The 17,360-nt window shown below is 46.0% G+C and overlaps 1 protein-coding gene across 1 annotated transcript in view; it reads right to left on the reverse strand.

The window, feature by feature from the left end:
- Positions 1–16,543, reverse strand: part of LOC108930482 (rho-related GTP-binding protein RhoA-D-like) — a 23,846-nt gene extending 7,303 nt beyond the window's left edge. The window contains exon 1 of the mRNA XM_018745749.2: positions 16,293–16,543. The gene's annotated coding sequence lies outside the window, so the exon portion shown is untranslated. The remainder of the gene's footprint in view (positions 1–16,292) is intronic.
- Positions 16,544–17,360: the final 817 nt, after the last annotated feature.

Genomic DNA, 17,360 nt, shown 5'->3' on the forward strand with positions numbered 1-17,360 from the left:
CAAGAAGGAGGGTTAGAGAGCAAGGTCACCTGAGATGGAAACGCAGTGAAAGATGATAAAGAAACGACACGTGTGTCCGGTGATCACTCTGCGCACACACTTCACAACAAGTTTTAAAACTGGCTACCGGGTAAGGAGAGAGGAGGGGGGAGAGAAAAAAAAAAAAAAAAAAAAAAAAAAAAAAAAAGTCATACTGTGGTATGTCCCCTCCGTGAACCACCACCTTACCATGGTGGAGGGGTTTGAGTGCCTGAATGAGTCAAGGAGCTATATACCCCTGGTAGGGTCTCCCATGGCAGACAGGTCCTGGATGACAGACGAGACAAAGCGCGGTTCAAAAAACCCCTTGTGAAGGAGGGGGGGGGAGACCCAAAAAAAAAAAAAACCCAAGGCTTTCATTTACCCTGCCCGGTATGGGGTCACCGGGGCCACACCCTGGAGCCAGGCCTGGGGGTCTCACATGCGAGCGCCTGGTAGCCAGGTCTATGCCCACGGGGCCTGGCCAGGCTCAGCCCGAAGCCATGACGTGGAGCTGCTCTTCGGTGGGCTTACCACCTGCCGGAGAAACCGTAAGGGGCCGGTGCATTGCGATTTGGGCGGCGGTCGGGGCCGAGTGCCCGGCCAACCCAAACCTCGGGCGCCAACTCTGGTTTTTGGGACTTGGAATGTCACCTCACTGGCGGGGAAGGAGCCTGGGCTGGTGCGGGAAGTTGAGAGATACCGTCTAGATATAGTCGGGCTCACTTCCACTCACAGCTTGGGTTCTGGAACCACTCTTCTCGATCAAGGGTGGACTCTCCATTATTCTGACGTTGCCCAAGGTGAGGTGGCAGGCAGGTGTGGACTTAATAGCCCCCCAGTTCAGCCGCCATGTGTTGGAGTCTACCCCGGTGAATGAGAGGGTCGTCTCCCTACGCCTTCGGGTCAGGGAATGGTCTCTCACTGTCGTTTGTGCTTATGCGCCTAGCGGCAGTGTAGAGTACCCGGCCTTTTTAGAGTCCCTGGGGGGCGTGCTGGAAAGCGCTCCCACTGGGGACTCCGTCGTTCTACTGGGGGACTTTAACGCCCATGTGGGCAGCGACAGTGATACCTGGAGGGGCGTGATTGGGAGGAACGGCCTCCCTGATCTGAACCCGAGCGGTGAGTTATTGGATTTCTGTGCTAGGTCGCGGTTTATCCATAACGAACACCATGTTCATGCATAAGGGTGTCCATCAGGGCACTTGGCACCAGGACACCCTAGGTCGGAGGTCGATGATCGACTTTGTAGTCGTTTCTTCTGACCTTCGGCCATATGTCTTGGACACTCGGGTGAAGAGAGGGGCTGAGCTGTCAACTGATCACCACCTGGTGGTGAGTTGGATTCGATGGCGGGGGAAAAAAGCTGGACAGACCTGGCAGGCCCAAATGCACAGTGAGGGTCTGTTGGGAACGTTTGGCGGAGGCCCCTGTCAGAGGGGTCTTCAACTCCCACCTCCGACAGAGCTTCAACCAGGTCCCGAGGGAGGTGGGGGACAGAGTCTGAATGGACTATGGAGGCGCCTCCATTGTCGGGGTGGCGGTTCGGAGCTGCGGCCATAAGGTCTCCGGCGCCTGTCACGGCGGCAATCCCCGAACACAGTGGTGGACACCGGAAGTAAGGGATGCCGTCAAGCTGAAGAAGGAGTTCTATCGGGCCTGGCTGGCTCATGGGACTCCTGAAGCAGCTGACAGGTACCGACGGGCCAAACGGAGCGCGGCTCTGGCAGTCGCCGCGGCAAAAACTCGGGCTTGGGAGGAGTTCGGTGAGGCCATGGAAGACGATTTTCGGTCGGCCTCAAAGAGATTCTGGCAAACCGTCCGGCAACTCAGAGGGGGGAAGCGGTGTTCCACAAACACTGTTTACAGTGGAAGTGGTGCGCTGCTGACCTCAGCTGAGGATGTCCTCGGGCGGTGGAAGGAGTACTTTGAGGATCTCCTCAATCCCTCCGACACGCCTTCCATAGAGGAAGCTGAGGCTGGGGGCTTGGAGGGGGACCTGTCCATTACCCTGGCTCAAGTTGCTGAGGTAGTCAAAAAACTCCTTGGTGGCAAGGCTCCGGGGGTGGATGAGATCCGCCCCGAGTTTCTCAAGTCTCTGGATGTTGTGGGGCTGTCTTGGCTGACATGCCTCTGCAGCATCGCGTGGAGTTCGGGAACCGTGCCTCTGGACTGGCAGACTGGGGGGGGGGGGTGGTCCCTCTTTTTTAGGAAGGGGACCAGAGATTGTGTTCCAACTATAGGGGGATCACACTCCTTAGCCTCCCTGGGAAAGTCTATGCCAGGGTACTGGAAAGGAGAATCTGACCGATAGTCGAACCTCGGATTCAGGAGGAGCAATGCGGTTTTTGCCCTGGCCGTGGAACACTGGACCAGCTCTATACCCTCACTAGGGTGCTGGAGGGTTCGTGGGAGTTTGCCCAACCAGTCCATCTGTTTTGTGGACCTGGAGAAGGCATTCGACCGTGTCCCTCGTGGCATCCTATGGGAGGTGCTTTGGGATTATGGGGTTCGGGGCTCGTTGCTACGGGCTGTTCGTTCCCTGTATGACCGGAGCAGGAGCTTGGTTCGCATTGCCGGCAGTAAGTCAGACCTGTTCCCAGTGCATGTTGGACTCCGCCAGGGCTGCCCTTTGTCACCGATTCTGTTCATGGACAGAATTTCTAGGCGCAGCCAGGGAACGGAGGGTGTATGTTTTGGCGGCCGCGAGATCTCGTCTGCTTTTTGCAGACGATGCGGTCCTGTTGGCTTCATCGAATTAAGACTTGCAGTGTGCACTGGGGAGGTTTGCAGCCGAGTGCGAAGCGGCGGGGATGAGAATCAGCACCTCCAAATCCGAGGCCATGGTTCTCAGTCGGAAAAAGGTGGATTGCCCCCTCCGGGTTAGGGGGGAGTTGCTCCCTCAAGTGGAGGAGTTTAAGTATCTCGGGGTCTTGTTCACGAGTGAGGGAAAAATGGAGCGGCAGGTTGACAGACGGATCCATGCGGCATCCGCAGTAATGCGGTCATTGTACCGGTCTGTTGTGGTGAAGAGGGAGCTGAGTCGTAAGGCGAAGCTCTCAATTTACCGGTCGATCTACGTTCCTACCCTCACCTATGGTCATGAACTCTGGATCATGACCGAAAGAACGAGATCGCGGATACAAGCGGCAGAAATGAGTTTCCTCCGCAGAGTGGCTGGGCGCACCCTTAGGGATAGGGTGAGGAGCTCAGTCACCCGGGAGGAGCTCGGAGTAGAGCCGCTGCTCCTCCGCATCGAGAGGAGCCAGTTGAGGTGGCTCGGGCATCTGTTCCGGATGCCTCCCTGGGGAGGTGTTCCGGGCTTGTCCCACTGGGAGGAGGCCTTGGGGCAGACCCAGGACACGTTGGAGAGACTATGTCTCCCGGCTGGCCTGGGAATGCCTTGGGGTTCCCCCAGAGGAACTGGAGGAGGTGTGCGGGGAGAGGGAAGTCTGGAGGACTCTGCTCGGACTGCTGCCCCCGCGACCCGGTCCCGGATAAAAGCGGAGGAAGGATGGATGGATGGACGGACTGTGGTATGTCAGGTGAGAAAATAAAGAAACCAGTCACACCAGCTCTATAGGGTGTGTGCGCTGATGGAGTTCTGACAGGGGAGCACATGCTCCAAACATTGTGTGTATGTGCATGGATACACCCATAATCAGCATGTTCCTGGAGAGCATTTACACACCTACTGGAACATATGGAGCCAAAAGGCAGCACTGTTGTCTAATCTGTGGACAACGAGATCATTTTCTTGCTTTGTTTGTCCAATGCGACGAGCATCTCAGAAAACGATAGAAAGTAAATCGCTAACTGCATCATCACTGAACGGAAACATTACAGTTCACCTTCATTCAGAATTGACCTGACACACACTGTGGAAACATGTCTCCTCTAAATTAACTTGTTAAACTGAGAGCAGCAGGTGCCATGGCTGTCAGAAAAACCACCTTGCAGTTACAAAGAACTGGATTCCAACACCTCCGTAGTAGCCTTGAGCAGGGCACTTAACCCTGGACGGCCCGTTCAAACTATCCACCTGTCCCCAAAAGTTTAAGTAGCTCACACTACATCTCTGGACACACCAGGGAAAGGTTTAAATGGACTTAGAGGAAAACACACAGGTGGAGCATCAACATATTGAGCAGAAGGCTGAAGGCGCCTGACAGCAACACTGACACCACAAAACAGAGAAGAGTCTTCTTGCACAGTTGGTGAGTGCCAAGGATCTTGAGACAGTGGTGCTGCGGGGCTGCCACACAACCGATAGTTCTGTCAAGACAGAGATCATTATCTTTGCAGGGGTTCCTGGTGGGTGGGTGGCTGCACAGCTAGGAAATCTACCCCCCCCCCCACCATGTGCTTGGAGGGGTGGTGGGGCACTGGTTGCTCTTTCCTGTACTAAGCGTAAGTGGGAGGTGGGCTAACGCTTGGCAAAAAGTGGAGAACAATCCACTTCCTGAGCATGAGAGGGGCTTTACTTGGGGTCCTGCTTTACCCAGGACCCCTTGCTGCTCCACAGCTGCACTGCATTACTGTTGGGGGGCTCCTGGGGAGTCCATTAAGTTTCCTTGACATCAAGGATCCCTTATCATGCCACACATTTTGTATAGTGGAATTTAAAGTCACCATCTCACCTGACATGCTTGTCTTTGGATTCTGGGAAGGAACTGGAGCACCCAGAAGAAACCAGTACAAACATGGGGATCAAAGCCATGTCCAATCAGGGAGCCCAGGCACTGAGATACCACTGCAAGCCATTGTGCAACCACATCATACAGTCCTAAGGGGGGGGGGGGGGGGGGGGGGGGGGGGGGGGGGGGGGGGGGGGGGGGGGGGGCAAGGTAAGGCTAAATGCCCTCAAGTTGGAGTTGGCTCCATGGGGGAGGGGGGGTCAGAAGTGTGTGAACTACAGTCCACTGCATGTCTTTGGGCTGCGAGATGAAAACACAAACACAGACATGGAGAGAGCATGCAGACACCACGTAGGCTGAACAGGGATCAAACCCCAGATCCAAAAGCACAGCCCAGCAACTGAGTCTTCATTGCTACCTGCTGTGCCACCATGGCACTCAAAGCCACATTACACTCAAGTCACTAACATGAAAATGTCACGAAGTGGCACCAATTCTTCTGGCTGGAGGGTCTGTTTCCCGTTGAAAGCACTGCAAAAAAGAACAGGAATCACATGTGGAGGTCTGCCGTGTCACACAGCCTGAACACCTTGCGATGCCTGTCTACTCCTCCTCTTGAGCTCAGAGCCTTTTAGCTGGAACTTTTCATTATCAGTGGCTGTTGAAGAAACATGGGGGGGGGGGGGGGGGGCAGAGGGAAGGCCACCACCACTTCCCTTCAGCAATTCTCTTCTTTCCTATCAACAAGATGGTTAAAAACAAAACCTTCCATTGCTCATGAGCCACTGCTGTCCTGCCATGACCCATCAGCGGGCAACAGAGGTGGGTTGACAGGACTTAGCCACAGTGACCTGGGTGATGCTGTACAAAGGCTGATAAGGCTTTGCTAAACTGGGACAATAATTGAGTATTTAATTAAAAAAAAAACACAGAAGTACAGCTGCCTGAGACAGATAAGAGCTGCTGCTATTTGTCCACCCTTAAATTTGATTTAAAACAAAGGGTGCAGTAGGATGCACAATGCCATAAATAACATTTTTCAGTAAAAGGTAAACATGTTTGCAGGGACACAGAAATTGGGAGGGGCAGCTGTCAGGTTTTCCCCTACCAGACCATTTAATGTTTGAAGTTTGCTATAAACTAGGATTACGGGTATTAAAATTCATCGGGAGGGGGGACCAATAGACCAATTTCAGCTTTTGACCTTCAAAAATTTGTAGTTTTAAGAAGCCTTCTATGTAAATTCAAGCTTTTACCTACTTTTGTTGTGGGGGGGGGAGAAATAGAAAAATAAATTGTACACGATGACAAAACCATTACTAGAGGAGCAGAATTAAAGACTAAAACAAGCAGGGTATGTTTTACATAGTTTGACAATGTGGACATCCTGAACATGCAGACACTTAATTTCTTGTAAAATTTATTTTTTGGCATTAATATTGAACCGCACCACATTTCAGACAGGAACCATCAACTAGTTTTTTTGAGCAATCAAGAACTTGATCAGAATACAAAACTGAGAGCAAAGTACATCCGTCATTCTTTTCAACGCCTCAGTGCTCGACAGAATGCAACCAGGAACATTCACCAGATACCGCAGTACGCAAAGTGCCCCAGAGTGCGACAATTATCTTGGGTCGAATCACTTGGTGCCATGTCTCTGCTATGTTTCGGTGATTCATTACCCTCATCGAATTGCTATGTCGCTGGTTGGAGGGGTTCGGGACTTTTGGGAAGGGCAGAAGATAAGCTGAAAGGAACGTAGCTGCACCCCGTACACCCTACCACCATGTCCCCACATTGCTCCAACTTACTCTCCAGTTGCAGCTGAGAGTCCAGATGTGCAATACACAGGAGATCCATTTGGACCCAGCACCTGTCCAACATAACCAGAAAGACAGGAAACTGCACAACCTGAAGCACCTCTCCACCCCACACATCATTCCCTCATGTAGCCATCTACTGCAAAGATAATCCGCAATCCAGTCTCCTACCACCCAACTGTGAGCACTGGGAACACTGCTAGGGAGGCTACTCTAAATTTCAGAATGCACAGCTCACAAAAAAGAGCAAAAATGTAAAAAAAGTACCTTGAGCAAGATTGGGCTTCTTAAGTAACACTACAAATGACTCAGTTTAAGATCTGAGAGAGATAAATAGCAAGCACCCCCACCACTATTCGCCAATTCTGTGCAGACGCAGGTGTATGCATGCCATCTGAGATCACAGCAGCGCATGGGCAGGTTTCCGTCACCCGTGCTGCAGGGTCAGTAGAATTACAGAACAATCTGACAGAGGAGGACAACATGTGAACATGCACACATACATACCCCCCCCCGATGCCCAGAACGCAAGCAGTGATGCCTAAAAACAGCCCACCATTAAAGCCCTGCTATACAAACATGGACACGGAAAGGATTACACCCATCCCTGATTAATTTGTTCTGGGAAATCACCTCATTTAGGCAAATTCCTGATGTGAGGGGACAGATAAAATTTACATAATGTCTTATGGGAGAAAAATAATTAGGTCCTGGACTAAAATGTCACCTAAAATATACTAACTAAAAGGTACTGTGTATAATATATATTTTATATACAATTTATCTTGCAACAAAATTACTTCTAGCTTGTATTTAATGTTACATTTACATTTCACTAATTCATTTAGTAAATCTCCAATACAATACAAAGTTCATTACATCAACAGATTGAGAGATTTGGATGCAGACATGTGATTGTAAAGTAGAATCCACTTGTCATGTACCACAGTATAAACCAGGATACATCACACAAGTAGCTGCACACAAGCTCTCACTCACACACAGTCTGAACTGCTTGTCCTCATACGTGGTCACGGGGAGCCGGAGCCTAACCCTAACCCGGCAACACACAGCATAAGGCTGGAGGGGACACACCCAGGACGGGACGCTAGTCCGTTGCAAGGCACCCCAAGCAGGACTCAAAACCCAGACCCACCGGAGAGCAGGATCCAGTCCAACCCACTGCGCCCCCTCCCCACAAACTTTCCTTACAAAAGTAATTAATAGTTAAATGCATGATAAATGTGTGTTTACAAGATCAAGGGAGAAGTTATACTACCATTCATTCATTCGCTTTGGTCTTGCTCAACCTTCATTTGATTGTAATATTAAGGCTTTATTTACAATAAGGTAAGGATACTCATGTTGTTAAAGCCATTTATGATTGTGATGTGTGTGGCCACAACCATCCGGATGGCATCAGCCAGGAACGAGAGAGGACAATGTGTTTATCAGTTTACTTAAAGCTTTCTCTAAACTAGGCCTGTGTGTGTGACCCTGAGAATGAGACTACAAAGTGTAATAGTGTGAGGGGAAACACTTCCCAGACCCTCCCTAGAAGAATACACAGTGAAACTGATTGAAGTAGAGAGTTAGCTACATTTTTATTGTAGCCCCCCAAATAAGCAAGCATGGGATCCAGGTTTATATCTAACATCCTGCTGCAGTACAGCTGATTAAAAGTATCTACTCTGAATTGCTCCAGTAAAAATTACCTTACTACATAAATGGATACATAAGTTGTAAGTAGCTTATCATACACCGCTTTGGAGAGAATCGTCAGCTAAATGAAGCCACAATAACCTGTCATTTCAGTTGTTATATACATTGGGACAGCTGTTGTAGTGGTTAGGGCTACTGCCTTTGGACCCAAAGGTTACAGGTTTGAGTCCCACCTCTGGCTATAGTACCCTTGAGCAAAATACTGACCCTAAATTGCTCCAGTAAAATTAGCCAGCTGTATAAACAGGTAAATAATTGTAAGCACCCTAATGTTATAAGTTGCTTTGGAGAAAAAAAAAGTGCCAGCTAAATAAATAAAATGTAAATTTTCATTGATCAATGGTTGAGATTACCAGCATGTAAAGATGCATTTCTCCCCTGTTGTCTTATGCTAAGCATAATTAAGCTTCTGTACATAGACATTTTCCCCTTCGATTTTGTAAAATGTTCCAGTAAGCAAGTTGATTTCATGTTTACTTGTTTGCTCTTTTGCTGAAAGACTGCAGTCAAAAAAAAAAAAAAAATGTATGGGAAAGGAGTTGTGCTGTGAGGAACCACCTATATGGTGAGTACACATGTGTATGTGTCTGTGTTGGAGGCTAGACTCTGGCAAGTCTTAGGATCACATAACACATTTATTCAAATAAAATGACTATATGAAGGGCAATACTGACACTGCACTGAAGTTCATAGCCCAGTATATGAAGTGTATACACACAGTATGTCAAAGAATTGTTAGTGATTTTTCACTGCACAGGACAGTGCTGTGACTTCATAAAGAGTAAGATCTGCAGAAGAATTTTCATATATAGATTATAAAAAGATGTCCTCATTTTGTCTTTATAACCTCCTGTCTTAGCAGAAACAATGTAGCCGTGTCCTCAAAAAGGGGCAAACTTTACCTCAACAGTAGAACATGTAAAGCAACTTCTCTCCATACCTACTCTTTCTTGTGTAGAACACTAAATTCATGCCACAGGATGTCTGCCTTGACCAAACTCAATTCTTCAGCAGCAAGTATATATAAATGTCACTTCCAAAATCAAATGCCTTTGAGTCTGGCACAATAACTTTGTATAGATATACATCTTCAAAATCGGACAAGTAACTGCCCAGAGACGACTGAACACGTCCCCCACCCTCATTACCAAAAGTGCTTATTAATCAGTCCATTCTTTATCATTTAAATCACTTTTCACACTTCAAAGATGGCAGGGAGAACACTTTTTTCTCCCTCTTTCCCAAGGGACTCCTTGCAGTGTGAAAAAGAGGGGTTAATTGTGCTGTCACATTATACAACTATAATTTTTTTGCTAAAAGAAAAATCAGACAAAATGTAGTACAAGGAATGTGAAATACGTAAAAGTACTATGAAATCAGTTCAGCCATCATCCTGCCACCCTTAAAAAAAAAAAAAAAAATATCTTCATACCCAAAAAAATGACACCATGCTCTTTACCACTCTTGAGTTGGGTTAAGAGAAAAACCAAATGTAAATAAACCTTCATGCAGCTATTTGTGTGATGTACACCAGCTCATATGGTGGAATGTGACAAATTAACTATAGGTATACTATAAAATCACATATCTATTCAGATCTCTCCTATTGAACAGATGAATACAAAGACAGAATAATACTGTCTTTTTCTCAAAAATAAGTCCCTTTGGAGAAGAGCTTCTGTAAATGAAGAAATGCAAATGCCACCACCAGTGACAAACTGACTATTATGGACTGCTCAACACCACATCTCAGCAATTCAGCTAAGAAAGTGCCCAACAACTCCCATCTCTTGCTAACCTACCAGTCTTGATTATAAATGTGAACACTAAATTCAACACTTACTTGGAAGAAAAAAAAAAAAGCAACATTTCAGCCACAACTTAAATTCAAATTGATCATGGGGTGCATGAATGGTTCATTTTCCTATGAATTTAAGGACAGAATATCTTTGAACCTTAAATCCAATTATTCACAAGAACAGAGAAGAAAAATAATCTACTTGGGCCAGAAGGTCAAAGTATAATGCTGGCATTGCAGTGTTAAACTATCTCACAGACTGCAAGAAACATTCTGTGAAGCAAACAAAAGCTGCATTGTTACTTGGGTGGAAGGTGCACATGATCATCTGTTTGACAGAGAGCTTCTTAACCTACCTTCACAGCCCCAAAGACAGCCCTGCAACAGGAGGCCTTTAACTCATCGTTATCAATCTCTCTAACACTGCCACATTACATAAAGCTCATAAAATAAAGTTCTGGACAGGCACTGGTGTGAGGCCCAGAAAACACTATAGGTTCCCAGAGCACAATTAACAGGTTTTAAATGACAGTTATGGCTTTGATTGATGCAAGCTCTACCACCTGTTGTTCAGAGGCCTATGAAGGTCTACTGAAGGACAGTTTTGCCAATGAAACTGGAGCCTGAAGGGAATGGAGCAGAAAACTTAATGAGGTAAAGTTCTCCACCTCACTGGATAAATACATAGCAATTCTTCCCTGTGGAAGGGCAAGTAGTATATGCACCAGCTATCCTGGTCTGTCATTACCAAAAGCACAAAAGAGGATGCTGCTTGTACAAAGGGCAACGACGCTATGATTCCCCAACACTGCTTCCCTAAAAAAGGCAAGATTTGAATATTGACATGTTTAGCCAATGCTCAACCCATGCATGGCAACAATTTACTGTTTGAAGTTATGCATGTATTTTAAGTTACACAATATTATACTAGTCTTACTTCCTTGGTTACCCATTCTCACACAACCATGCAGCAGACAAACTACCGATTAATAAATGATAGATATCCTGATGGGAACTTCTCAAACATTCAACTTCAAGTCCAGTGACTTAATTTATTCAAGATAATAAACCACCTGAGGCTCCTAACAGTGAAGTACAGGCAGAGCAGGTTTCACAGGAAGAGCCAGGATTCCTGTTTGACTCAGTGCTCTTGGAGACAGCAAGCAGTCCCTCACTCCCACTCAGGCAGTTGTGCAAACCAAAATAGAATAAGGTGTCACTGTCAAAGTATGGTGGTCCAGGCAAAGCCCGAGTATACTCCCATTAAGATGAATCAAATGAAACCCATGAGAAGAGATGGAAAAAAGCTCAAACCAAGATCGCCAAAAAATTACATCTGGGGTCTTGAATGCAAAGTAAAGGATTCAGGATGATTTAGTATGAAATGGCCTATTTCACCATTTACACCTGGGGACCTCACAGCCTTAGGATTTATTTGTGTAGTGACAATGCCCATTAAACCAAAGCAAGCCAAGGACAACTTCCAGGAACGCATGAGCTTCCCATATATCAATCATGCTGGAATGCCCACCCCCCCCGAGACACAGCACAAAGCCCGAAAATAGCACACACCCATGAGGAGTGCCTCCATGTGTTCCCATTTCCTGTGCTACATTCTGAGGAAGAGCTATGACTAAACCAACACCACCCTCCTAGGCTCCCTGTCAGGAAGCAGCCCAGTATCCACAGAACTGCCATACAGTAATCTCAAATAAAGACACAAAGAAACCTGGGAGTCACATTAACCGGGTAGAGTCGATTAGTGCACGATGACCTGAAATAAATATCCCTCTACTTGAGGGAGCCAGGCTATCATAGAGAAACTTTCACATGTCAGCAAAGCCACCTCGTCCCTCACTGGCACAGAATTTTAGTCCTAGAGAGCGATACAACGAGAGAGAGCCAGTCCTCTGCAGAATGCTGCAATGCTCTTCAACCTGTACCATCCTGCACAACCTGATTTTCACCCTGGTTTAGCAGAACCCTTTCTACATGTCCAGAATGGGCATCTACAGACATTTGAAACACAGGGTGTTTGCTCTTACAATGCACTCCTTTAAGGGCTAAAGGACTGCTTGTGTTACACACACCAGGGGTTCTTCAATGTCCAACAAAAGGATGCTTTCATCGAATCCCCATCAGATATTGTGCAAGCTGGTTGTCCTTCAGTCTCCAACTGTGACCCTCCAAGTGCAGGACCCATAACACTACAGCAAGACAAACACAGGTCTTCTAATTATTTCCAAGACACTGATTAAAAATAAAGACTTGGAGGGGCACATGGGGGTTCAAGACCACCCAGCCTGAGTAAAGCCTATTCCCTGTGAAACAGTTCCTCACTGATCCACACCACTGTGCTGATTCTTCATAATAGCACAAATTCAGGACAGCTGGTAGTGAAGGTCACAGGTTCAAATCCCACTGCCAGGTATGGTACCCTTGAGCAAAGCACTTACCCTAAATCGCCCTAGAAAAATTATTCCACTGTATAAAAGGGTAAATTGTAACATTGTAAGCTGCTTTGGAGAAAAGTCTCAGCTAAATGAATAAATGCAAATTCAGAACCCCAACAAAACATTCTCAGACACCATAAATCCAGCTGGTCAGCTGAATAAGGTTAACCCCTCATTGTGTTCAGACTCTTGCCAGACTATCACTGCCTCCCACTGCCAGTGGCTGACCTCCCTTACTTGAGGGTGTAGTCCTATTACGTGCTTAACCTTTGTCCTCAGTTACTCCCATCTCCAGAACCACATCTCTGCTGCATTCTTGTGTCACAGTAAAGTACTTAAGTCAGCTGGATGACTCAGTGCTGTGGAGTCCTGGTTACTGACTTTCACCAGTTAGCTACAGCAGTTACCAGTCAGCCAAGCAGTATTGAACAGGCCAAATGTAATCCTTTGCAATGGTGACAGTTCTTTGGCTCCAGGTGCATCAATAATGTTTTGCACAGAAATCATGAATGAAATTCTGACAGCAGTAACCTTGGAAAATTATGCAACAATGAATTTGTCAAATCAAAGATCACTGGTAAGGAAAAACACAGATTACAAACAAACATTCTGAACAATTCACCACAAGGACTGGCCAAAGCTAAATTCAAAGGAGAAAAAAAAAATGCATAACTTCAATTTGTACATCACTTTGGAAAAAAGCAATGAATACATGTAGATGTGAACCCAAAAAACTTAAGACCCTTCTTAAATGTGCTTGTCCCCAATCTATGGGTTTGGGGAATGTGCAATATGTCTGTTTAATAAAAATTTAAAAAACAGAAGTACAGCTATCCCTGTGTGTATACTGGTTTATAATATAGATTGTATTCAAGATTAATGGGTCTGCACCCAGATCTCTCCTGTTCATGTAACACACTTCTGTATTGTTTCATAATAGTTACACCACTTTTTGGGTGAACTAAAATGAATAATTTAACTGTACAACATAGATGTCAATGTCTAAGGTTTAATAAGAGGCAGCAGAAGTGTAATGGTGAAGGACCTGAACTTCAAAATATGATTTCTTGATGTTGTACACTTCAGTGTACAACTTCTACATTATCTAAAGCATCTAAGTAATAGAAGTAAACATGAAAGATTATGAAACTATAATCTCATTTATTCTGATGAAAACAGGGCAACACCTAGAACAATGCATACTTTGAACTAACTACATACTTGAGGCATTCATACAATTCATTAGAAGACCAGGGGTGGCCTGATGCTCTACAAAACAAAATCCAGGCAGCCAAGTACACCTCTGTACCAAACATGCTTCAAAATCCAGATCCATGGGGCCACAATCTGTCATTTTACAGTCTCACTGGCCCAAAACACACCCACAGACTGCCAGAACTTAATTTCCTTCTAAATCTATTTCCAAAAAATCAAAGTAGGTGTCATGTGCAAAACAAGGAGCCTCCATCTATGATTCTTTGCAGTGCTTTTGCAAACTTTGATACAAAGTCTCTTTTCATTGAACTATGGTTTGCAACCCAATTTTCACAGAAAAAACTAATCCTTGTACATGAGGCCAAGGTCCTTCTACAAATTACACATCACTACTGACAATCAGTATAAACCTGGAACTACATGCACAGATAAATAGATGAATTCAAACAATTGCTGATACAGAAGAAAAATAGTTCCTGACCTCTGGATTATTTTGCACACCAGATAATTCTAACAAGCCCAGAAGCACTGACTGTAGCCACTTTACCAGCACCAGTTTCACACTATTGTTTTTGCACTGTATAAAGCCATTATAGTATTATATTTAGCATTATAAGGTGGCCAATGCATGCTAAACATTAGCTCTTGGAAGTCAGGGCAAAAAAAAAAAAAAAAGCATTGAGAAATTCTAGAACACTAGGCTAGGAACAAGTGACAGACTTTGTATGCCAGTGGCAAAGAGAAAGATTAGATTATCCAATAAAGCAAATAACCACTAATGATAGCATTTTCCCCTTATCACCACTGCCTAAGGGTTGCTTGTTAATAAAGTGTTTGCCTTATGGCTGTACATGTCCTCAAGGGTTTGGCCCACAAGACACTAGAGGCGAAACCTAAGAGTCGCATATTTTGCAACTAGTACTTCCATGGTCAAATGTTTGTTCCAGATATCTGCTAGTCTTGTTTGCATTCTTTGTGGACAAATTCTGACTTCCTTGACATGCAAGATCAGGTAGGCAAATGGAATGCTGCTCCAGTCATCGAGAGGTGAAGTGGTTAACGTGTGGGGACCTCAATGGCCTTCGAAGGGGAAGAAGCCACTGGAGAACAGGGGCCAAAAGTGCTCCCTTTGTAGCACAAAGGCACCTTTTCAAGAACATGTAAAAACACAGGCAATAGGGACACTTGCACTTCTCTTTTCCATCAATCAGTTAACTATGGAGCAATATTAATGCCAATTTTGACAAATGTTCACTTTCTCTTTCCAAAAATCTGGGGAAGGAAAGGTTCAACGGCTATCTGTATCTCAGCACCATGACCCACATTTACCTCAGTACACTGTCTTTCAGCCTACTTTCCCCAACACATTTCTGAATTTATGATAAATTTAGGTACATATAATATACATAAATTCTCTCACACACACACACACACACACACACACACACACACACACACACACACACACACACACACACTTCATTCAAAAACAAAGACTAAAGAAGGCCTCGCCTTGCCAGAGCGTATTTATACGTGTGCTGGGTAGGCGCGAGGCCGGCGGGGTCCAGTACGGGTGTGGTAATTTGGCACAGGAGCCCCGGAGTCCGCGATCACGTTCAGTCGCGATAAAAACTTCACACGCCCACACAACAAGGGCTTAATCACAAGAAAGGCTCCCACTTGTGCCTAGACTCTCGGACCAAATCGGAGATTACGCGTCTGTCAGTACAGCTGTAGCCGAGAGCGGTGAACCGCCTTCCCAGCCGAACAGGTTTTCAGCCCCTCCGCCAAACTTCTCGGGCACAAAGGCGAAAAGGAAACTCAAATTTCTTAAAGCAAAATGCACACATTCTTTTCTCTACGCGAAGTTAAAGAGGACAAGCAGACTGCTTGTTCGGGCACGAGACGAGTCGATTGCTGGATGCAGCAAACAATGTTTTAAACCGAACGCTCAGTCAGTCCAGAACACACACACACACACACACACACACACACACACACACACACACACGTGACTGCCGAGGACATAAACTTGCCTCAGCCAGGTAGATCATGACACGTTTGTTTTAATCAGGTATTATTTAAACAAATATAACCGTCTAGCCATTGCATTACAGCTACTACTTGGCCACAAGATGAGAGCGCGTTTCATCCTTCTTGAGTCCACTCCCCGAGACGAGTCGGGAAAGTTTGCACCGATGAGAGCGAAACTAAGGCCACCGACGTCGAGAATCGAAGTGTGTGCAGGGCGGCTCACACACTCCGGTGAGAAATAGTATCGTAACGGTGGTGCGCGGGTTGCAAGACGTCGGCCGACCGTGGCTCCAGCACAGGTACGCGGAGGAAACAGGTGCTAGTGAAAAACACCACTTTTCCCGGCGAGTTAAACTGCAGCTTCACTGGGAGCGAAAAAGACGCACGTTACATTACATAAACTTGCCGTTCTTTATCGGGAACTTCACGTGACTTGAGCTGAAAGAGTCAAAGTCGGCGCAACAAGAAGACGAATCACGGTAACAACAAACACCCACTTTCCTTGGCAGCGAAGTACTACGAGCAAGGGGGCTCGGTTACGATGGCCGCGCGCGTCCAATTCCAGAGCACTGTAAGAAGGAGCGTGTGTTACCGTTACAGTGCGCTGCGCTGGATCTCCTACTCCGACACTTCCAGCGTTTCTCCAGGTGCAGTGCCGCGCTTGCTGCAGTATGTCAATGTTTTAAAGCCAAAGTGGCACTACACACGCAAGGCCCTCCCACAGATCTACGGAGAGGCGGCTAGACGTGCTCGCAGACGGTCTCCATTGGCCCGGGAAGGGCCGTGCATCCCTGGAGCCGCGCGGATCTCCTCCCTTCCCCGCCACTGAAGTAATGACATCATTGAGCGAGCGGAGAGCCGCGGGGGCGGGGATTGTGGGGGTGGGCGGTCGGACCCGGCCGTCCTTCGCGTTATCTCTTTCTTTCACAAGTTAAATCCCTTCTCGTTAAATTCATCACGCGGAGTTGGTCAGCGGGGTGGCGTCGATGTCTCCTATAAACGCCCGCTGATTTGCATTAATTTAAAGTTGCATAACAACATGAATAGATACTGTTACTCGATCTCCTCATATCTTGATTTTAATGGAAGGACTGGAACCAAACAAAGTAATTTTTTTTTTAAGGAAGGTGCGAAGTGAGTAAGTAAGCGACCGAACACAATAATTAAGTTATTAAATATGTTAACTCCCTAAAATGATCTCGCACGTGTTTAAACACACCAAAAAATAATCTCACCTTGACCTCGTTCTTTAGTTAATAAATGTAAATTTGTCCTGTGTAGAAACTGGATCTATTTTTCGAAATTCTCCACTTTGGGGAAGCAGATTAACTCGAAGAAAAGGAATCGGATTAAGACCATTCACATTGGTTATATAAAGTTGCTTTTGGTCATGGTTACTGAGTTTTCTTTGAACCAGGAACTAAAATCTAAATTCCAGATGAATGTTTGTACCGTTTAGACACACATATCTTTAGAAATGTGTAGTTTGCAGTTTGTTTTGTATAACCAGCAATGTAACAGGTCATACAAAACAAACTGCAAACTACAGGTCTTTAATTTGTTCCCATATGTTCTGTTCTTAGTAGCAGTTGTGCAATTACATGTGTGGAGAAAATATTTTTCCTTACTTCATTTAAAATTCTGCATATATGTCTTAATA

The sequence above is a fragment of the Scleropages formosus genome, chromosome 22, assembly GCF_900964775.1.
Source record: "Scleropages formosus chromosome 22, fSclFor1.1, whole genome shotgun sequence".
In the NCBI taxonomy this organism is placed as follows: domain Eukaryota; kingdom Metazoa; phylum Chordata; class Actinopteri; order Osteoglossiformes; family Osteoglossidae; genus Scleropages; species Scleropages formosus.